Below are 22,337 nucleotides of genomic sequence, written 5' to 3'. Positions count from 1 at the left end.
AACTATTATTTAATTTTTTAAAACTATTATTATATAGTAATATTAATACCACATGAGTTGTGTAAATGGACAATGTCCGTAAATAAATAAATGTATTTTGTACATCGATATTCGTAGTATATGATATTTCCCCATTTGCTCTAACAGGGCTCGAACCTTTCAACGTGATAATAAATAATTTGCAATTCAGATTACGGAGTTGTTGTGAATGAAGTGTAGATGAGCTGTTCCGAAGACCTTGATTAGTATTCAGTGGCATATCTTATACAAAACGTTCACTAATAAAGTCCTGTTAGGAGCTCTGCTGCGGGAAGTATGTAGGTATCTACGTAAATCATTGTTGATTAATATTATATTTGCACTTAGATGATATATTTCGGATAGCTGGCGCTCTGAAAGCGATTCAATCATGATGTCAATATTGTAATTTGGATATAAATTTTTCAAAAAAAAATTTAAAATGTAAGTATTTACCTGCATAAAATTATTTAAACATACTTATTTTTTAATTCAATTTTTAAAAAAAACTTGAACTTTAGAAGTCCCATATCATACCACACAGCACACAGCACGACAAAATAACTATAGTCCTTAAAATATAGCTTGATTTAAACGACAGATCCCAAACTTATGTCAATAGTGATGGGAAATTATTGATCATTGATCAAGTACTGATCAAATCGATTTTATTAGTTTTTTCATGCAAACATGAAACTCCGTTTCCGAAAATTAATATAAAAACGCAAAAACAAGCCTATTATTTATTTTATTTATTAATTACATTATATATACATTTGTTAAGGACAGAGACACAGTTTATAGCGACACAGTCAGGAACGACCCATGTCTGTGAACTTGCTCCGACTCGCTAGAAAATCCGTGTTGAGTCGGGGCACTTGTAATGCATTTATAACCATACATTCACACACATATACACATATATATTCGCACATACATATTTATATACGGTCAGCCGTGATGCGTGGTTGGTTGTTGCCGATTTTAGGGGCGATTACGTTTCATAATTACGTCAATAATCTATGATTAAAATACTTGATATTTTTTATTTTTATTATTTTAAATCTTGAAATAGGGCACACAAACATATTCTTATGTAAGATCTAATAATAAGAGTGTACATATATTTCATTTACAAGTTATGTACCTACTACCTACATAGTTTTCCAGTATTAAAGGCATGCGCCGCATGTATCGCATGTATGGACGACACGCCACTGATATACATATATTATATTAAGTTTAAGACAATTATTCACCAAAACATTTATACTTTTTTCATGAGTAACATCAAATGAATTATTTTTTTATTCGATCAATTTGTCCAAACTCTAACGTTTTTGCAAAATGATGTAACCTTGTAAGAAAATTGTTGATAATTAGGTTTATTTTAAATTATTATGAAAATAAAACTTTGTTATTAGTTTTACACAATTTTAATTCTTTTACAAGAGCACTACTACAGTTTCGGGATAGCACTCCTCTCATCGACGGGTGATATAAAACCCGTCATAAAATATCACCTATATTGTGTCTTTCTAATTTTTTTACAATAATTTTCTATGTATATATGTGTCCATAAAAATGCCCATTGGGCGTATATATAAATAAATAAAAAAATACACAAATATTTAATAACAGTTAGAATCGGGTAGATTCGGTTTGTGGTCCCGTGGCTAGTGTCTCGGACTCACGAACCGAAGGTCCGTGGTTCGAATACCACTTTACCCCAGCTTGATTCCCATTTTCTAATAGTAAGTTATTTACTCGTTGAAAATGGCCTTCGAAATTAAATATTTGGGTCAATCATAAGAACACAAATATTTCGTTTAAAAAGAAAATATATATATATTTAATCGCTATTGTCAACAAATTTAACTTGCCAACTTTCTTATTTAATCGTAGCGTCAGAATAGTTTGTATTTTCAAAATGTATTTTTTTATTTATTTTAAAGAAACAAATAGTCGACAATGATATAGTTACATTTAAAAAAATACAGTTTAAAGACAGACCAGCAAAGTTTCTAAATAAGAATCATACATATTATAAATTGTGTTACAACAAAAGGATGTGTTTATGTGTATTTGTATGAGAGTCAGCGTAGATGTGTGTTTATGTGTATTAGAGTAGGAGTAAGTGTTCAGGTGTGTGTAAGTGTGAGCATCATTAAATAGTAAGTGGGATCATATCGCAGCCAGAAATAAGGAGTCTTAATTTATTTTTAAATAAATTAAGGGGCATGTAAAATATATCAATAGATGAAAAAAAGCATTATAGTTAGAGCAAGAACGATAGAGGAAAGAGTGTTGTGCATAGTTATTGCTACAGACTGGCAGATGGAACAAATATTTTGGTACATTTTGAAGAAACTTGGCTACTGCCAATGAAATGCGATTTTTTTTTTATATCCAATTTCCCGTACCACTGAACGATGACTGATAAAAATGGCTGCCATTTGCTGTACATTGATATGCATTCTTTTAATCATAAAAAAAACAGCCGTTAGTTTATTGCCTATAGAACATTATAATAACATAATTGAGTCTTATAAAATTTACCGTATTTGTAACATATTAGATATACACGAGTGTAATTGAATGATTTTTGTGAACAGTGAATAACATTAATAATTATTATAGATTAACGATGCCCGATAACTAATAATGATGTAAAGATTAATTAAAAAGAGATCATGTAAACGGGATTTCAAACAACACTACGAGTATATTGAGTAAATCTAAATCGCAATATAGGTTCGAGGTGTAATAGCCAATTGAATCGAAAAAGTTTAATTAAATGGTAAAGCATAGAATTAAGAATAGTCCAGAATAGGCGTAGAATCATATTTGAATACATCGGACTGTGTCCAATAATCCCCCCACCATGCCCTATTTTCGCCGCGCGCATACGTGATGTCGCCGCGTTATGTTGCTTGATGGGAAAAAAAATCATAACACTAATGAAGGTAAAAAAAAGCAATCTGTTAATTTCTCTAAAATTTTCTTGTGCACGCGGAAACATTGATTGACACAACAGAGTAGATAGGTAAACGGTCATTTAATAAGAGTAATTGAATTAATTAACTTTGAACTTAAAATATAAGACAAACTTTATTTTACATAAAATGGATATTTTTATATCATGTTTAATAATATTTAATGTTTAAAGATACTGTCGTTCAAATGTCCCCTGCGGCGTTGTTTAATCCGAAGTCTAATTTTCATTAGTTATTTCATTAGATGAGCAAAGTAGGGTAAAAAAAATTACTACCCTGGCAACACTAACGAAATTTCCATTTTGTTTCTTCGACAATCTGACAGATGGAAAAATAATTCAATTTTTAAGTAATGTATTTGCTACTTACACATTCAAATGTGATCCCATCCCGTTTCTTTAAGATCCCAGCAGTATTTCTACATTTCAAAAGAACACAACACGGCATTGTTAAATTCAAATCAGGAGTTGTGTACTGAGCGACGTCTACAAATAAACTAATGTATCCAAGCGTAAAACTACTCATTTATGAGTAGTTTAGTTGCCTTCTGTTTGATGTGCGTATGCGGTTTCTGGACTATTTTTAATTCTATGTGGTAAAGTTAAATATAATTGTTACGTTTTCGTCGATTGGCCATGACAGATTACATAAACGAGTAAGATAAACAACTAATTCAACCATTGTTGACAAAAATATAACAATTATTTAACTTTAACTAAAAGGCAACAGTAACATAAAAATGAAATAAAACCCAACTTAAATATTTGAAAAAACATCAAAGAGTTTCTCACTCAAAACCCTCACTGTAAGAAACATCCAGTCCCAAAACTCTTTTTTGAAAATCCATAACTAATAAACAAAACACCGTTTATTAGTTATTATTTTTTTTTCCTTATTAGGGCCTTCTACCAAAACATGATAACATCGGCCAAAAACGAGTTACATTAATTTACAATAAACATAAGAACAACACAAACAGAAAGGAATAACGATATAGATACAAACAATAGACAACAAAAATAACATCAAAACCTGATAGCTATTTAACTGAAAAGAGAAGCTTATAGTAAAATTTTAGAAGGAAGATTGAACTTAATAACTAGAAAAATTACAACAAAATATTAACAAACATAATCTTATATTTTTGTTAAATTTTAACAATTAAATTTAAAATTAAAAAATAACCGCCAGAGAAAGAAATAATGAAGAATATTTTACATAAACCTAGAAATGTAAAATAAATTTATTGTAAAAAACATATTAGTCAAGGTCGGATTCCAATTTTGATTTTGACGTTCGCGGACTTTGTTGCCTTGGCTTTAAAAATATGCAGCCAGATGTTTAATTATATAAGTAATAATTCTTTTTTTTTTTAAATAACGGGGCAAGTTGGATATGTTTTTGTCCGCTGGTAAATAATGTAATGGTCAGAGCGAATGCCTACCACCCAATAGGTCTCGGATTCGATTTCTGACATGGTTGATTTGAAATATTTATTTAATAGGGTGTTTTCACACTAGAATATTTTATAGTCCTTAGACTGGTACCTAAAGCGAAAGACTGATCATCTTAACTTCATGTAACAAAAATGATCAAGATACGCTGCGATTGGTGTATCAATGCAGTGCCCAATGCTCCATTAGGTGCGGAAAGAGAATGATTATGATGATAATAAATTCAAATTACGTCACAAGTTCTTAAGGATCAACCAATGATAGTGTTGTGATTGATTTCCAGTTTCTCGAAAGCCAAGATAATCAATTATCATTTTCATTATTCCAAGTCCGCTCCCTAGTTGGAGCATATGGTGTTCACAAATATCCTCCAAGCGTCTCTATCGGCTGCCAGCTCCTGTGCATCCTCCCAAGTCAGGTTCGCGTCCCATAGTTCTGACATGAACTGCCGACGAGCAGTCAGCAGTGGACGTCCAGGACGGCGAGAACCTGATGCCTTGTAAAGTAGGCAAGCGTGGTTAAGGCTCTCAGGAGGCATCCGCAGCACATGGCCAAGCCAACCGTATCGCCTCCGCTTGATGACATTTGTCACCGGAGTTTGCTGCGTCTGTTCTCTTATTACTTCATTCCTCACGAAGTCAAACCACCGCACAACCAAGATTCTTCTGAGACACCTATTCTCAAAACTCAGAATTTTACTGTTCACTCTTTCAGATATATTAACGAGTAAATTACGAACTGTTAAATTACTTCTACTATAATTTCTTGAACATGTTTTTATCAACTTAATTTTTTAACCTTTGTACTCGTATAACTGCTACCTATTTTTGTTTATAAACTTTATTATGTATTATATTGGCGGCCTCCGTGGTGTAGTGGTCAAGACGCTTGACTCACGCACGGAAGGTTCCGGGTTCGATTCCCGGTGAGAACACAAAAAAATTAAAATATGATTTTTCTCAAGCCTGGGTGTTCTGTGATGTAATTCACCACTGTAATTGGGCCTCCTGGCCTGTTGTAGTGCAAAAATAAATAAAATAAAATAACCAAATTTGTATTGTAAAATCCCTATGGGCGTTTAACGTATATAAAAAATAAAAATAAGATAAATTAAATTTAAAAAAAACATTTTTTGCTTAGTCTGATAGTCTAATAACAAAAAAAGCCACTGAACTTCTTGACTCGCACGTATTTGTATTTGCCTAAGATAACAAATATTTCAAAGGATTGTGCAATAAAATGCTCGTATTTAAATACAACCAATGTTATTATAATTATCTGCATAACAATGTCATAATCATAAATATTCTACTTTCAACTTTCCAAAATATAAAACAATCACTTGCTTATTTAATCGAAATACGATGTAACCATTACGATTCCACCAAATCAAACTGTTAAATCGAAAGTGAATTAGAATATTTTGGGTAAGTGGAGATATTACAGGAGGTACTAAATATTTGCGTACTTAGATGTAATTTTTAGAATGTAAATAGCTCAATTCTTTTGTAAGCTTGAGAATCTATGTAACCACGCTTGATAGCCGGATGTTCCGTGTAATTTAAATAGGCAGCATAATAGCCTTAAGGCCTTACTTATTAGATTTCCTTATACCAGGTTTACATTAAGAAATAACTATACCCGATTTAACTATTTATAACCGATATAAAAAAAGCTTACTCATAAAAATACATATTACCCAATAAAAATTCACTGGTTATTTCATGCTTAATTTTTTAAACAGTCAACACTAATATGTACGCGTGCGCAGTTACTTTTATTACTACAACAAACAAACGTCAAAGTTAAATCGAGACTACTGTCAGTGTAATGGAGGACATGGTGAAAACCTCAGAGTAATAATGCGTGACCTAGAGAGAAGCCGTATCACTACGTTTCATAGAACGCAAGCGATGTTAGTTTGTTGGTTAGCAACCAATTGGTGGCCGTTTTATTTGACAACATAAACATAACGGTTCGATCGGATGCTTTTGTCGGTGTGCTTGGCTTTGTTTGTAAATAACTTGGATATTTACGTTAAAATAAATAAAAATCAACTATGGTGAATATTAATATGTTTGGTTGCAGCAGTGGGAGCGTCAAAGGTGTTAAAGGAGTCAGTTTTCACAGGTAATTGATTTCGAATATTTTCTTATGATTTACATTGATTTTTGGCACTTATTGTCCCGACACGTGTGATATGTTGCTTAAAAACTGTCCTTATATCAAGATATTTACTTCTGATACTACTTTTTCTCAATTTGGGAGATAAATTTGTGAATTAAAGTATGTTTACTGTTGATAATGGCAATATGTCAGGGCCGCACGAGGCATCCATATAAAGTTTGAGTTTTTATCGAGTAGAGGTCGATTCAAATTTTACTCGAAAATAGCAAGGTTAACATTGAAATCGCATCTTAAATGACGTGTCCAAATTGATCCAATATGACTCGCCATTTCGGAGATGTGACGGACAAACAAACAAACAAACAAATTCAACACAGGACTTTGGTTCTACGGAGTTGGGATTTATGTTTCAATAAATTTTACATAAGTATATTGTGAATAAAATGAATAAAAAAATAAACACACACATGTATTTTCAGTTTTTTATAATATATAAAGGCGAATTATAGATTGGAATAACTCTGCAATAATAAATACACAGGTACATATTTAAGAGTATTTACAATGCAAATTAATATCCATTTGGCAATTCTTGACCCAAGTACGGCCCATTGTTTTGCTGCGAACTGTAGCTAACTTAATACCCAATAGTCATAGAAGAGTTTTCTTACGTTTGGGCTCCTCTATAGCTCGGCGCATTATTACTCTGAGGTGAAAACCGTTAAAAAAAGAAATCAAAAATGAGAAGAAGAGGAAAAGGGAAAAACAAGTTCTTAGTTTATTCGTGTTTCTTTTTTATCACAATTAATTAAAATACTCGTACATGCATGCCTATTATATTTCAGATATTATTTAAACAAATTATTAAAAATCACTTTAAAATGTCGCAGGATTTTGAAATTGTTTAAAATTTGAAAAAAATCTGATAAACTATCCATTTTGACTACAGAAAAATATGACTTTTGACAGATCGCGTGCTTATTACAGCGTTATACCACATAATATGCAGGTATAAGTTTCTATGGTCGCTATCCCAGATTTAATCCGAGTTTAACTCTATGCGAGGTTTATAAGTAATACTTTTTGCTATACCATCATTATCCTACCACTATTCTCAAGCTCTACTTTATACCCGATTTTTAAGGCCCACATAGTATAGATGTACTGAAATAATTCTTAAACGTATTTTTAAAGATATTTGTTTATTTACATCTACGCCCAATGGGCATTTTAAGGACATATTTATACATAGAAAATTATTATAAAACAAGTAGAAAGACTCAATGGTACTCGTATATAGTAGACTTTGTGGGAGTGGAAGCGGGAGAGAGGTGTTTATAATTGAATTTGATTCAGTGATCGTTTGAAAGAAGACACATTATTATAAAAGAAATCAAGACTGGTATGTTTGTCGGTAGACCTGAGAATTCTGGCCATAGGGGAATGAAAACCATAGTTAGTTATCGGTATGAAAGAGTAAGTTTTGTCTGAGGTTTTTAGTTGGGATATTTAATTTTATCGAGCTCAGTAGTTCAGGCGCATCAAAAAGTGAGTTGAGAATTTTAAATAGGACTAGAAGGTCGGATTTATTTCAACGGTTTTGAAAAGAGGATATATTTAGACTAGTTTCTAACTCATTATACGTATATTGGTCTCTGGATAAGCCCAACATCCAGCCAATCTTTCTCAAAAATCGATGTTGAATTGATTCAATATTCTTGATGTGAACATCATAATATGTAGACCAGATAACAGATGAATACTCTAGGTGCGGGCGAACTAGGGAACAGAAGAGAGTTTTAAGGGTATTGATTTTTTTTGAAGTCAGTTGTGCTTCTGTTAATAAATCCAAGGAGTTTTAAGGATTTATCTAGTTATGTAAAAGAAAGTTTAGTGTCAAGTTTAATTGCTAAATCTCGTATACTAGACACAGATGATAATATTTCATCGTTCAGTGAGTAGTCGTATATATTTGGATTTAAAGAAAAATTCTTTTTTTTTTATATCATAATATGTGCGACAATTTGGGTCTAGCCCTAAAGAGTTTTAAGTTTCTACTAACCAGTTAGTTACGCGCATCCACTATCTAACTCACCTACAGCTAGTACCTAACGCAAACAGGGCCAGTTGTAGCAATTTCACGGTTATTATTTCGAATGGCCAGGAAACTGAAACGAGAAAGTTTATGTTGACATTTTGCTCTTCTGATGATTTTATAATAACGCGACTACAGGGTGAATATTAAGTATTTATTTATTTAGAAAATTTGGACAAATTCAAAATATTGTTGATAAATCCACCTGGTCCACGAAGAAGTATAGAAATTGAAAAAAAAATATTTTTTAGGCGTTGCCTAGTATGTAGGTGAAATAATTAAAAACAATTTTTTTTTTAGTCTTAAAATAGTACAAACATAGTAGATAAATGTCCTAATATTAACTTATATCTAATTATTATTAAAACATAAACTAATTATTAACATTTCTAAACAATATTCGTACACATAAAAAGAAAACTTCTATAAAGCTAACACGAATAAGATTACTTTTTGAAAAACTAACTTATCTGCTAAACACATGTTTTTTTAACTGACATTTAAATGAAATATTTTTTTTCTCTCTTATTTCTAATGATATTGCCTTAAAATATAAGTGTACAGCTCGGTGCATCAACGAGTTCTGTGTATTTGTTTTCTTACGAAATGGTAGCATTACTTAATTTTTATTTCTTGTTTCAATAAGATGAATCTCCCCCGCATAAATAAACGTTTCAGCTCTTTAACTTCACAAACATCCACAGATGAAAGGATTAAAGAAATATAGATGTAAAAATATGGGCAGAATGTTGAATATTACACAGTGTGTGAAAAGGTCACTTAAACAATCCAATAATAGGTCATAAGCCCTGTAAATGTCTAGACTTCCATATGCCCTTCTCAAAAATGATTTGCCTCTCTGTTACAACAAATTTAAATATGAATAATTCCCTAGGGAAGAAATCCAGCCAGTCTGCAAGCATTTGGACATACCTGATGTTTATTTAAAAAAAAAAAAGCAATGATTCTAATATACCTAAAATGTGTTCATATACCACTTATTTTCTCAAATCGAACGGTTTGGGTAGGTAGGAAGGAATTGCCTTAAGGCAATATGCCCACCCTTTTATGTATATAAACAGTATAAATTAATGTTGAAGATTAAGACAAAATGTTGACGATATTCTTTAGAAAGGCTTTTATAGTAGTCACTTTAATCTATGGCTTTAAATTGCTGTTTACTATGTACGGTGTACGGTTGACGAAGTGTCTTAATTACATTTATGTTGAAATGTGTTTTAAGCAATTCAATACGTCTAAAACCGGATGCTCATTATACGCCAGGCGACTAAAGCCGGATAATCCCAACTTCCAACAGACTGTGGCGAAATATCTCTCGGCGAAAATATAATTCCATGTAAGGTCATTTGTTTTCTATGACAAAAAACTGTACGTTAGGTTTTTTTGTATGTAAAAAAAAAGAAAAGGTTTCATCCGACATCCGAGTAAGAACTTATTGTCCTAAACAAAAAATCAACAGCAAATAATGTATAGTAAATAAATTAAAATATGCGCTCTAATCAGCAATTAGTAATGAATTTTTGAATTACGATTTTTTATCAAAAACATTAAATTTGTTAAAACTTAACGATCGACGAAAAATTATAGACTTATTAAACTTATTTAAAATTGTAAATTCAAAATGGGATTGCCCAAAACTGTTACATCTCATCAACTTCAGGGTGCCTGGAAGAATTACTAGACAGGTACCACCGTTTATAGCAACAATTCACAAACAGTGTATACTTTAATGCTGTATTAAATAGACTCCAGGAACTCGGCAATAGTTATTCCCACCTATCGGATATATTTGGTCTAGGATATTGTTCTTATAGATCAAACCTATTAAACTTTTTCAAAGATGGTGAATGGTAACTAAGCCTTTAGTAAAATTGTTATATGAAGCAGTGTTTTATGATTTTCTTGTTATATTCACCACTAAAAATATTTTAATATTTACTTTGATTTTTACATATATTTTTAATTGTTTTAAACTTCAACTGAATGTGTTATATAATTTTTAAGTTTAATTTTTGTTTCTTAACCTTAGTAATGTATATTTAAAAAACAAAAAAACAAATCTGGTTATATTGTTAGTTTTGTAAAAGGTAATTTTGCCGTAGGTATATTTATTTATTTATTTTTTAAATTTTATTTTATTCAGAAAACATACAGTAATACATGATAATTATTAAAAACAACAATTTTTTAATATAAAAAAACCAATTAAGTTTTCATAAATAATGCAAAAGATATAAACATTAAATGGGACAAAAAAAAAAAAAGAATTTCAAGTGAGAAAAGAATAATTGTTGACATTTGCGTTTCCCATGGAGGTAATAAATTAAAATAAAGAAAAATACCGAATGTACACTCCGAGCCATCTACGCACACACATGAACGCACATATAAAACATACACTAACATATACATTACATGCGGCACATATACATAGCATAAACTTTTTATTATATCCTTTTTAACTAATTGCACATATTTTTTCTGTATATTCTGTGTTTATTATTAAGTATGTTAGCATGTATTTCATTTTTATTTTTTGTAAATGCCTTTTGGGCGATAATGAACAAAATAAATAGATAAACCACTCAAGATATTCAGCAACTATCCCTAATAATCGACCCAATGAAGAAATTTTCTGTACAAATGCAACGTGCAATTAAAAATGTCTACATCAATACTGAGTCCATTATAATTTCTACAGGTACGTTTAATGAATGAATTCGAGGTTTAATTGTTTTTACAAGTTGGTACATAAAAAAGGGAATTTAATCTAGTATAGCGAAGAGGACAACGGAAACCAATATTTTGTAAAAGATACGGCAAATCAACCATATTATTGAGAATTTTGAAAAGAAAATATGTTAATAAAATAAATGCTTTAGCATGTTTAACACGTATCGTCCGGTTGACAGAATTAATTTGTAAATTCTGCAATCGTCATACCACACCAGCTCGGACACGTGTATGGAGAAATTGATATGTTTCGTTTTCCATTGTCAGTTTTTAGATTAAAAATTCGTACGGCGGTAAAATCGGAATAATTTAAATTAAAGAATACTGTAAAAATCACTCTGACATTTTCTGTTTTGCTTATCTACATCTAAATAACTTTAATTTTTGCCCTAAATCTGTTTTAATTTGTTAACGCACTCCACCCTGATGCTGCAAAAAAATAAAAAAATAAATACAACCTTCGGTCAAAGAGGATTGGCCTACTACTCGGTTAAAGTATACAATCTACTTCCATTATCCATAAGGACAATTAGTAAGTTCTCACACTATAAAATTGCCATTAAGAAATGGATAGTGGAGGTGGGTTGCGCACGGATCGATGAGTGGATCAAGCCAAATAGGTAAAATGTGTGTACTGTTTATGAAATTTGTTCTATATAAATTGGTTATGTTTTTTATGATTATTTTAGTTTTTTTATTGTTTATTATGTTAATGATAATTAGGTTAATTGGATTAATTAAGTTTTTTTTAAATTTTTATTATTATGTTAACTTTGTTAAATACGAGTAGCTAATCTTAGGCATGTTTAACATTTTGTAAAATGTTTCCCTCGGCACGGGACACCCCAGTGAGGGAACATTATTCTGTATAAAAAAAGAATACACACAATGTAAAAGTATAAATAAATAAATATATAAAGTACCTACCTTCTTATATGCAGTATTGTATGTTAACATCTATAAATCATTTGATACTATATTTTGATTAATGTTTTTGTACTATATTTTTAAAAATTTAATTGTATCCCAATTGTAACAGGAATGGAGAACATTTTCAAGAAGGAAATATGGAACTCTAGGCATTTACAGGGCTTATGACCTGTCATTGCCTGGTTTGACTGGGTCCAGTCTTTTGTCTACAAATATTCGGAAAAACTCAAAATATTGTAAAAAGCCAAAAGTTTCTGCATAACAAGGTCAAATTTTATACCTACAGGTAAATATGCAAGAATTAGCGACAACAAGTGGCTTGGTGGGATTTTTGTATTTACTGCTTATATTTCTTGCTTTGTATAATAATCAGATCTTATGGTTGTACTGATAAATACTTTCAATTTAAATCAAGCAATGCGGGTTATGACTCATTTCAATTCAAATTTTATGCACACGGAAGTGGCCATGCTTTCATATAGTGATATTTCAACGTTCATATTCACATGTAATATTATGCAGAATGCAGACAAAAATGTACGATTTTTTCTTTTATGAAACCATCATCTGTAAAGGAATGTATACTTTCTCTAACATCCACAAGGCTTATATTCCAATGAAGAAGTTGAGAGGTTTTTTAATATTTTTTTTATTAGTGAATAGACTATCAAATAAATCCAAGTTTTTTATATTTTTTATTAGTGAATAGACTATCAAATTAAGCCATTTAAAAAAATGTTAATAGACGATTAAATTAATACAATTTTTTGTATTTTTATTTGTCAACAGACTATCAAATTAAGCCATTTTTTAAACCATTATTTTATATTCTTTTATTTATTAATAGATTATCAAATTATGTCAATTTTTTTATTTTTATTATTTGTTAATAGACTAATTAAATTATATGAAAATTATATGGAGAGCCATTTTTATCCAGGTTCATGACCATATTTTATTTAATTCGCAAAAACGCCCGGAGGGCTTTTACAAGTATGGTACATAGATAAAATATAGAAAAGTAAAAAATAAAATATGGCGTTTATTACATTCAAATACATATTTCTACATATAACTATAAAGAAAACACATTTTAAAAACACACACCTATATATATATATAAATATATAGATGACATGATACACATACATATTTCATTTTATTTTATTTATTTGGATAACCAACAGCTATAATTATCTTTTATATATATATTACAAAACCAATTACAAATAAGCCAATTACAGGTTTTCACAAGTAGCATCACAGTGAGTTAAAAAAAATTCTCGAACATAAAATGAATAGTATTTAAATGTAAATTCAAAAGAAAAAATACTACGAATTATTTCGAAAGCAAACGCCGTACGTCATTAAGATTATTTGTAAATAAATCTATGTTAAATGATTTATTTATTACATTAAAATTATTAAAAGTTCGCCATAAATTTTGCCTAAAATTAGATGAAACAAGAGGTATGTGGAGAAGAGTATTTATTTATATATTGTAAAACATTTAAATAAATCAATATACCCAGTAAGAAAAACTTTTTTTAAGATACGCTAATAAAAAATGAAAATCCCGAGTGTTGCTATAAATAATTGTAAACATAATTGCATACTTGCAAACTCAAATGGTAGAAAAAACTGTATCACAATATCCTTTGTCCTACGTCCATAATCGTGATTTTATACATTTAATTACATCTGATTGTATTTTTTTCAAATTTTTTTAACTACGACGCCCCCATACATGTCACCAAAAGATAAATCCCACAATTATACATGTAACATTGCAAGCCACAGTGAAAGTATTGTTAGTAGGCATGTACTACGTTTGACAATTTCAACACCAAGGATTAGCAACACTACTTCCCTTTAAAGGGAAAGGACGGCACAAAATATTAGTTCAGTTCATACCCAGAGACATTGGGCTCTCTGGACATGATTATATTACGAATGTATTGTTTGTTAATAAATTAAAAATTACAAAAAAACAAACTGATCGGACCGTTTGATCCGACGCCAACAGTAATTGACATAAATAATTGTTGTTATTAATATTATTAAAAAAACGGTAGGTTTTATTAATGGAGGGCAATAAGTTCGGCAATCATATAAACCAGACGGTGTAATAACTGTACATTTTTGTTAGTAAAATTATCCATACGGTATTCAAAAATACGCAATGGAATTTCTGAACGGTATTAGTTTTATTGAGAATCAAATCTATGTATGTCGGAGAGTTAAAATAATTATGCTCTTTTAATCAGCATCAATAAACGTAGATAAAAAACTTATTTTAATCAATAATTAACTACCTACAAATGTAAATTATTGTTCTTTGTATTCGGTACTTGTATTCTTTCTTTGTATTTGTTAGTTGTATTCTTTCTTTGTTTTTGTCTTGTTGACACAATGACACAATCAAAGGGCATGTATATATTAATTTATTTAAATACTTTATACACTTATACAATTAAGGCAATTTATTCCTACCGACCCAAATCATTCAATTTGAGAAAATCAGTAGGCATAAATTTGTTGCAACAAAGAGAAAGCATTTTTGAGAAAGGAATATGAAAGTCTAGGCGTTTACAGGGCTTATGACCTGTCGTTGGCTGGTTTAAGTGGCTACTTTACAGACTGTTTATCATTCAATTTGAGAAAATCAGTGGTATATGAACATATTGTAGGCATAAATTTGTTGCGAAAGAGGGAAAGTATTTTTGAGAAAGGAATATGAAAGTCTAGGCATTTACAGGGCTCATGACCTGTCGTTGGCTGGTATAAGTGGCTACTTTACAGACTGTTTATCATTCACCATTCTGCCTATGTTTAAAAATCCACATTTTCTCAACTTCATTTTCTCATTCCATCTGTTTACTTTTGTGAAGTAAAAGAGCTGAAACCTTTACCATGTGGGTGAGATTCATCCGGCTGAACCAATTCACCTCCCTCTGATGCAACAAATTTCGATCTGAATAACTCCCAAGGGAGGAAATCCAGCCAGTCTGCGAACATTTGGACATACTCAAAACGCTGTCGAACATTGTTATATTATAATATTTTCTTTATAAAACAAAACCTTGACATGATGTATATTTATTTTTTAGAAATATAAATTTATTAAATATCTACACTATACTATGAAGAGAGGAGGGGGTATGAGGGAAGGAAAGAGAGAGGAAAATTGAAAAACAAAAATATTCAGGACGTGACGTTTCAATCGTGATTTAAATGTAAATAAAAAAGGGGTGTCTCTGAGATATATGGGTAGATTATTCCAAAATCTGCAGGCACTGTGAACTGTGAAAGAGGAGGCAAAAAAAAATAGAGCGGTGAATAGGTATTGAAAGGGTTCTCTCGTTACTAAAACGAAGAGATAGCCCATGCTGTGATAATACATAGATGTATGACAAGAGGCATGAATGAGAAAAAAGCTAGGAGTATGTCAGGTTAGATGCACAGCGTCGCAGCTAGGGTCATGAGCGCCCCTGACAAGATTTGAATCTTGCGCCCCCTTGAGGGTGGCGCCCCTGTCAGCCGCCCGCCAAGCCAGCCCCTAGTTACGCTGCTGAAAATGCGTGTGGCGTTTCATCCTGTCATTAAGGCAATAGTTGCAGTAGAAATAATAATAAATTGGATATTAAATCGGGTTGTGGTTCCGTGGCTAGTGTCTCGGACTCACGGATCAAAGGTCCGTGGTTCGAATCCCACTTTACCCTAACTTGATTTCCATTTTCTAATAGTGAGTTATTTACAACTAATGAGGAACTTCAGCCCTGCGGGAAATTGGATACAAAAAATGTTTTCTTGCGCGCCGTAAAAATTAGAGCATTAAATTGTATTGTAAAATTTCTTAAAAATGTACGAAAAAAAATAATAAAAATGCACTACTTTGAATGACGTCACTGGTTCATATGAACCATCCAATGATATGAGAGCTTTAAAGGATATCCGGTTTGGTGGCCGTAAACGAACAAATCGGAAGAACTGTCATAGACAACCTCTGACGTCACACGCGGAGTTATTTCAGAAATACAAAACTTAAAAAAATCATAGCGCTGATAATACGATATGTAAAAATATATTTAAAAAACATTGGCTTAGTTTAATATTCCACTAACAAATAAAAAAAGACACTGAACTTCCTCATTAAAAATGGCCCTTAAAATGAAATATTTGGGTAAATCATAAGAACGCAAATGTTTATTTTAATAAAAAACAAATAAAAAATTCAAAAAAACATGTTATAATATTAGCACACTCACAACATTTTTTAATGCATCCTTTTTAATATTAAAAATATATCTATTTCTTTTTGTTTTTATATATTTAAAACACAGCGTATTAGAGGTACATGCATCAGTTTATAGCGCAAGTGATACATAATAATAATAAAAAATGTCATACGTCTGATATTTCACAATATTGTGCAATGATTGTGAAATCGACTCGGTTGGCAAATAGGGTTGCCGATTTTTTCTGAGACAAATTCTGGACATATTGCCCAAAACTGAAATATAATCTATTATAAGAAACTGGAACCTATTTTTACAAGGTTTCGAAATAACACGGCACAATAAAGAAATTAGAATATTTTTGAAACATTAATTTAACAATGCGTAATAGTGATAAAATTATACTTCGTGATTGGACGTCCTACATCGCTGTTTTACTTACTTGGCGTAAAATATAATATATTATGATAGTGAATAATCTTTGTTTATTTTTTTTTATGTAAGTATTTTGATGACAAGTTTTATTTAATTTTTAACAAAGGCACGATAAATACATAGCATTGACTTATTAATACAAAGATGCACCCTATAGAGCAAAATATTTTTAAAAGTAGTGACACGAAAAAGTACCCATAGTTACTGAGTTTATTTATACCGGGGCTGCATTCAACGAGCATTAGAATGGGCCGATGATGTATGAAGTTTTTTTATTTTTTTAGACATCAAAGTGAAAAGGGTCTAAACAGTTGCATTTTGGATCACATTGAAGGTAAAAATTATTTAAAAAAATATTCCATACTACTTTTGGTCCTCAACCGAGGTTTGAAGTTTATAACTGTCTAAATATTTTGTTAATTATCTACATTGATAAAATTATTTTTATGTTAGTAAAGATATAACTTAATCACATAACAAATAGAACACGTTTTAAAACTACCGAAATGCAAAAAGTTTATATTCAGCGGAACTGATTCCGTTAAGCGCCTGGCTAATATTGACAAAAACAATGGCTCATTAAAACAATGATAACCATTTATTACAAAACAAAGTGCAACTCACGCCCTTAGATGCTTATTTAAAAAAGTTTCATACACATTATAAAATTAAATTGAACTGATTTTCTTACTTAAATGCAAAATGACAGCCGGTTTAGCGCAAAAAAATGACTTTTTCGAAAACTTCAAGCTCAGGTTGAGTGTCAAAAGTAGTATCAATTTTAAAAAAATATATTTTTTGCATTCCGAGTAATCTAAAAAGCAAATTTTTAGACCCCTTTCATTTCAAAATTCTGAAAAAAAATTATCGGCCTACCCTAACGAGCATGCATATACTAGAAAAAAATGGAGGATACCTATTTTTGGTACATAAAAAAGTTGCTGTTTTAATGCTTACAATCAACGTTTGTTTTTGGTGGATCCCAATAAGGTTCTTTCTTTAAATTCCTTATAATTTCGACACATTTATTTCTTTTTATTAGATTTTGGGGAATGCAAAATAATATCAACTCACGTTTATTATATTTTAAAAACGTTTTCCTATGGGTACTCTTGTGCAACTAAGAAGAGCTTCGCAATTGCGACGCTAGGCGTAGTTTGACGTATACATTTTTTTTAAATTTAAATCAGAATACTAATTATTTTGCGCTTTGCTAATGATGCATGAACAAATATTTACCAATGGAAAGTTACACAACCCATTTGACAGGGTATATCCGAAAGGTTTTTACACGCTTTAATGACACAAGCAAGTATTTTGGTGTCGATTCTAAACGTCACACCTGGCTGGCGGTCGAAGAACGACTAAATACGCGTTGGGCATGACTGAACGTTTGGACATGAGTAACGCATCATCATTTTTGAGGGCTCAGGGCATGTCTATGTGTATTAATATGTCAATGGTACATAGTAAAAAATGTTTTTTTTAAATCCCTAATCAAAATGTATATTTACCTCTGAGAAACAGAACCAAGAGAGTATGACATCAGAAATTCCATACAATAGATATCGTGTTTATTATTGACGTTCAATGTTAAATGTTGACATTTAAAAGCACAAAACACAAAACTGTTTCAAACTTCACTCGATTCTAAATTCGAAAGCGCTGTCAAAACACAACCATAGATAATACCGGTAGACCGTGAACTTTCGTTTTGTTTTTCCGAATGTCTCGGCACAGAAAACAAAAGAACGTTGCACAATAGAAAACTTTTTGAAGTGTGTTTTGGCGGCTGCGTTCGCTGCATTCCCGCGCAATGGCCGCTCGTGGACTGACTGTGACTGCCTGACTGGGTTAGCGAGTTAGCAGTTTACCAGTACGGAGTACGGAGTAAGGAGGCGTTGCTTGAATAGTATCTTTACTGTCAATATGACCTGTTTGCTGCTCTGTGTATACTAAACATTTATATTAGTATTTTGTTTTTGCACAAAAGCTGTGTGTAAAGCAAAAAATCATAAAAAAAATATTTTCTCATATAATAATAATATCAACAAAAAAAAACATAAATAAGAATACATACCGATAATAATAAAAATTGAAACATAAATATAAATTAGAGAATAAACCATTCATAATTATAAATTTAGACATGTATATAAATTAAACTTACCAAAAATAATTAAAATTTAAGTGTAAATTAGATGATATACCGTTTATAATTAAAAAATGAGACATAAATGAGGGTACTACTTGCAAACCTGGCAAAATCCATAATTTAAAAAAAGTGAGATATAATTGAAACTTATTCAGAATACAATTTTTTACAAAAATTTTAACATTTTAATTAAAAAATATGGTTTAATTTGTAAGATTTGACTTTATACTATCGGCTTTGTTGCAAACATGACAACCTCTACTTGAGTATTGCAAAGTTGGTAATGTATAATTTTTTTTATGCTATTTCACTACTTTTTCTTGACATTATCATGCTTGTGTCCTCACTGCTGACGTATAAAATATTTACTGATTTTAATAAAAAATATAAGTTTAAAAAAAAGTTGAAGTTAAGTATTGTATCAGTTTTTTGTGATTTGCTCAAAATAAAGAAAGATGGATTTTGCCGGGTTTGAAAAAAGTAGGTACCCTCAAATATGAATACTAATAATAACAAGAAAATACAACAAATGTAAATTACAAAACATAAAAAATATAAATAAAAAGAACTAGGAGATATTTGACAATTGAAATAAACACAATTTTTGGATTAAAATATTGGTCCTCAAAGGCTCTTTTCATTTGGTCATATTTTTTATTTTTTTTAGTAGAAAATAAATCTTTACATTCTTATGATTAACCTAAATATTTCAATTTTTGGGGCCATTTCCAAGTTGTAAATAACTCACTATTAGAAAATGGGAATCAAGTTTAGGAAGAGTGGGGTTCGAACCTCAGACCCCTGATCCGTGAGTCCACAATCACCACAGGACCACAGCCCGATTCTGCTATGTTGTTCATATTATATTCTTGAGATACTTTGTTATACTCTAATTATACAACTTTAAATGGACGCATTATCGACAAAATCAAGAAAAGAGCTCTGCGCTGGTTTGGACATGTAGAACGAATGGACAGTGAGAGAACGGCTAAGAATATTTACAATGCGAATTTTGATAGATGCAGAAATAGAGGTAGACCGGAAAGACATGGCATGACCAAATCCAACAAATACTTGAAGATGGACATGTCAAAAGTCGGAGTAATCGGCGCAAGTGTCCTCTCTGCCTACCCTTACGGGGAAACGGCGTGATGGTTTGTTGTTGTTGTTAAATGGACGCAATCAATTTTGGTATTTTTTTTTTTAATGGAAGTAAACATATTTTAAAAAGCAGAATCCGTTGAGAATATCTGTGGAAAATGTGTTAAATTGTAATCCAAGGCGCAATGTTGAGTATAGACAGAGCACAAACGAAAGTTTCTATGGACGCTTTGGCGGGAACGAGTTGTCACGCTCACTGAAGTTCCGTTAGTTCTTAGGAAGACATACCAATGTATGTATAATAGAATATTGTGACGATATTGACACATACCATCACAGCTATAATGTTGCCAGGTAGCATGCGAATACTGTAAAAAAATAATAATGTCACTCAGACAGGTATAGTCCGACTTGGGTTTGATGATGATCATTAGCCTAAATACTTATTTTGTAAAAAAAAAAGAAGTTTTCAAAAGTTGTAGCTGTGTAAAAGTTCACACACCCACAACTTACAATTCCACTTTCATGTATCTTTAATTATACCAAGTATATTAAAAGTGTAATTAATATGTATTTAAAAAAAAAAAAGTGGCATCAAAGAGTGAAAACATTTTTAAGAAGGTAATATGGGGTTCAAGGCATTTAAAATGCTTATGGCCGGTCATTGTTTAGATTAGGTGGCTATTTTACACTCTATGTAACATTCACCATTCTGCCTATGTAAAAATAGCTGAAACCATTATTACGGGGGTGAGATTAATCCGGCTGAACCATTTCACTTGCTAGGCAACGCTTAAAAGGAAGTTTTTTAATTTTTATACTTCTTATACCGGTTAGTTTAATCAACAAAGTTTTGAGAACGTCCAAATGTTTGTAGACAGGCTGTATTTCCTACCTTGGGAGTTATTTAGATTTATATTTTTGCAACAGAGAGGGAAAAAATTTTCGTGAATGTAATACGGAAGACAGGGCCTGTTTACACATAGGAAGAATGGTAAATGTTACACAGTGAGTAAAGTGGGCGCTTAGTTAAACCAGCTAATGACAGTTCATAAGCCCTGTAAATGCTTAGTCTTTCATTTACGTTCTCAAAAATGATTTCCTTCTCTGTTGCAAAAAAATAATCAAAAGAAATCCTGCCTGTCTTAAAACATTTTTGATATACTCAAAACACTGCTGTTTTTTTTATATTTACAATTGTATGAAAAAATATCTGTGGTCTGTTTTAGTAGTTTCTCCACATTTGCTCTAATGACGAGCAAACCACAGGAAACTCTTCAGGAAAGGTGGACTGTCGTCGTTCATCAACAGACCTTCCTATCCACTTTAAGAGTGTTCGGTATTTAATGTCCTACCATCATTGATCAATACATTTTATTTCCTAAACTGTATTTAATACGTACAATGATGAGTAGTTTTTTTGTAAATTTTGTACTTTATTGAATTCAAACAAAAGACAATAATTCTTATAGATATTCAACAAAAAGAAATGATTCCCTTCTATCTACCGAGGTATATTATGCATGCAAAACCTTCCAAACATACCTCAAATGACGGTATCACATTATTTCTTAACACAGAAATTACCAATAATATTAATATTTCTACAATAACATTTTACTACTCAAATGCCGTTCATATAAATGTTACTAAAATGAAAAAATATGTACAATCGTCAATATATGTACATTGCTCACCGTCTCTAGATAGTAAAGTTTTCATAAACAAATCACATTAATTTATTAGAGATACTGTTATTGGGGAAACATTGATTTTTTATTTATTATTTTATGTTGATTTTTTGTTTCTTATTTAAAAATATTTAAACTGTTTATTTTTATTGTGTGCGTGTAACGTAAAGCGGATAAAATCATGTATACCCACCGCACAGGCTATGCCCATGCGAGTTTTTTTTCTGTTTTATGTAATGTTTGTATGTTATGTAATGTAAGAAAAAATCTACAATAAATATAAAAAACATACATATGAATGACCTTTAAAGCTTATTTTCGTGAAAAACATACTGATACCTGA

At 30.9% G+C, this 22,337-nt stretch overlaps 1 protein-coding gene across 1 annotated transcript in view; it reads right to left on the bottom strand.

The window, feature by feature from the left end:
- T48 (FU domain-containing protein T48) overlaps window positions 1-18,898 on the bottom strand; it is a 60,892-nt gene extending 41,994 nt beyond the window's left edge. The window contains exon 1 of the mRNA XM_088232296.1: window positions 18,562-18,898. The gene's annotated coding sequence lies outside the window, so the exon portion shown is untranslated. The remainder of the gene's footprint in view (window positions 1-18,561) is intronic.
- Window positions 18,899-22,337: the final 3,439 nt, after the last annotated feature.

This window comes from Micrasema longulum, unplaced genomic scaffold (assembly GCF_059751315.1).
Source record: "Micrasema longulum isolate JH-2025_06_02 unplaced genomic scaffold, ASM5975131v1 h1tg000970l, whole genome shotgun sequence".
NCBI lineage: Eukaryota > Metazoa > Arthropoda > Insecta > Trichoptera > Brachycentridae > Micrasema > Micrasema longulum.
This window is presented reverse-complemented; position numbering and strand designations above follow the sequence as displayed.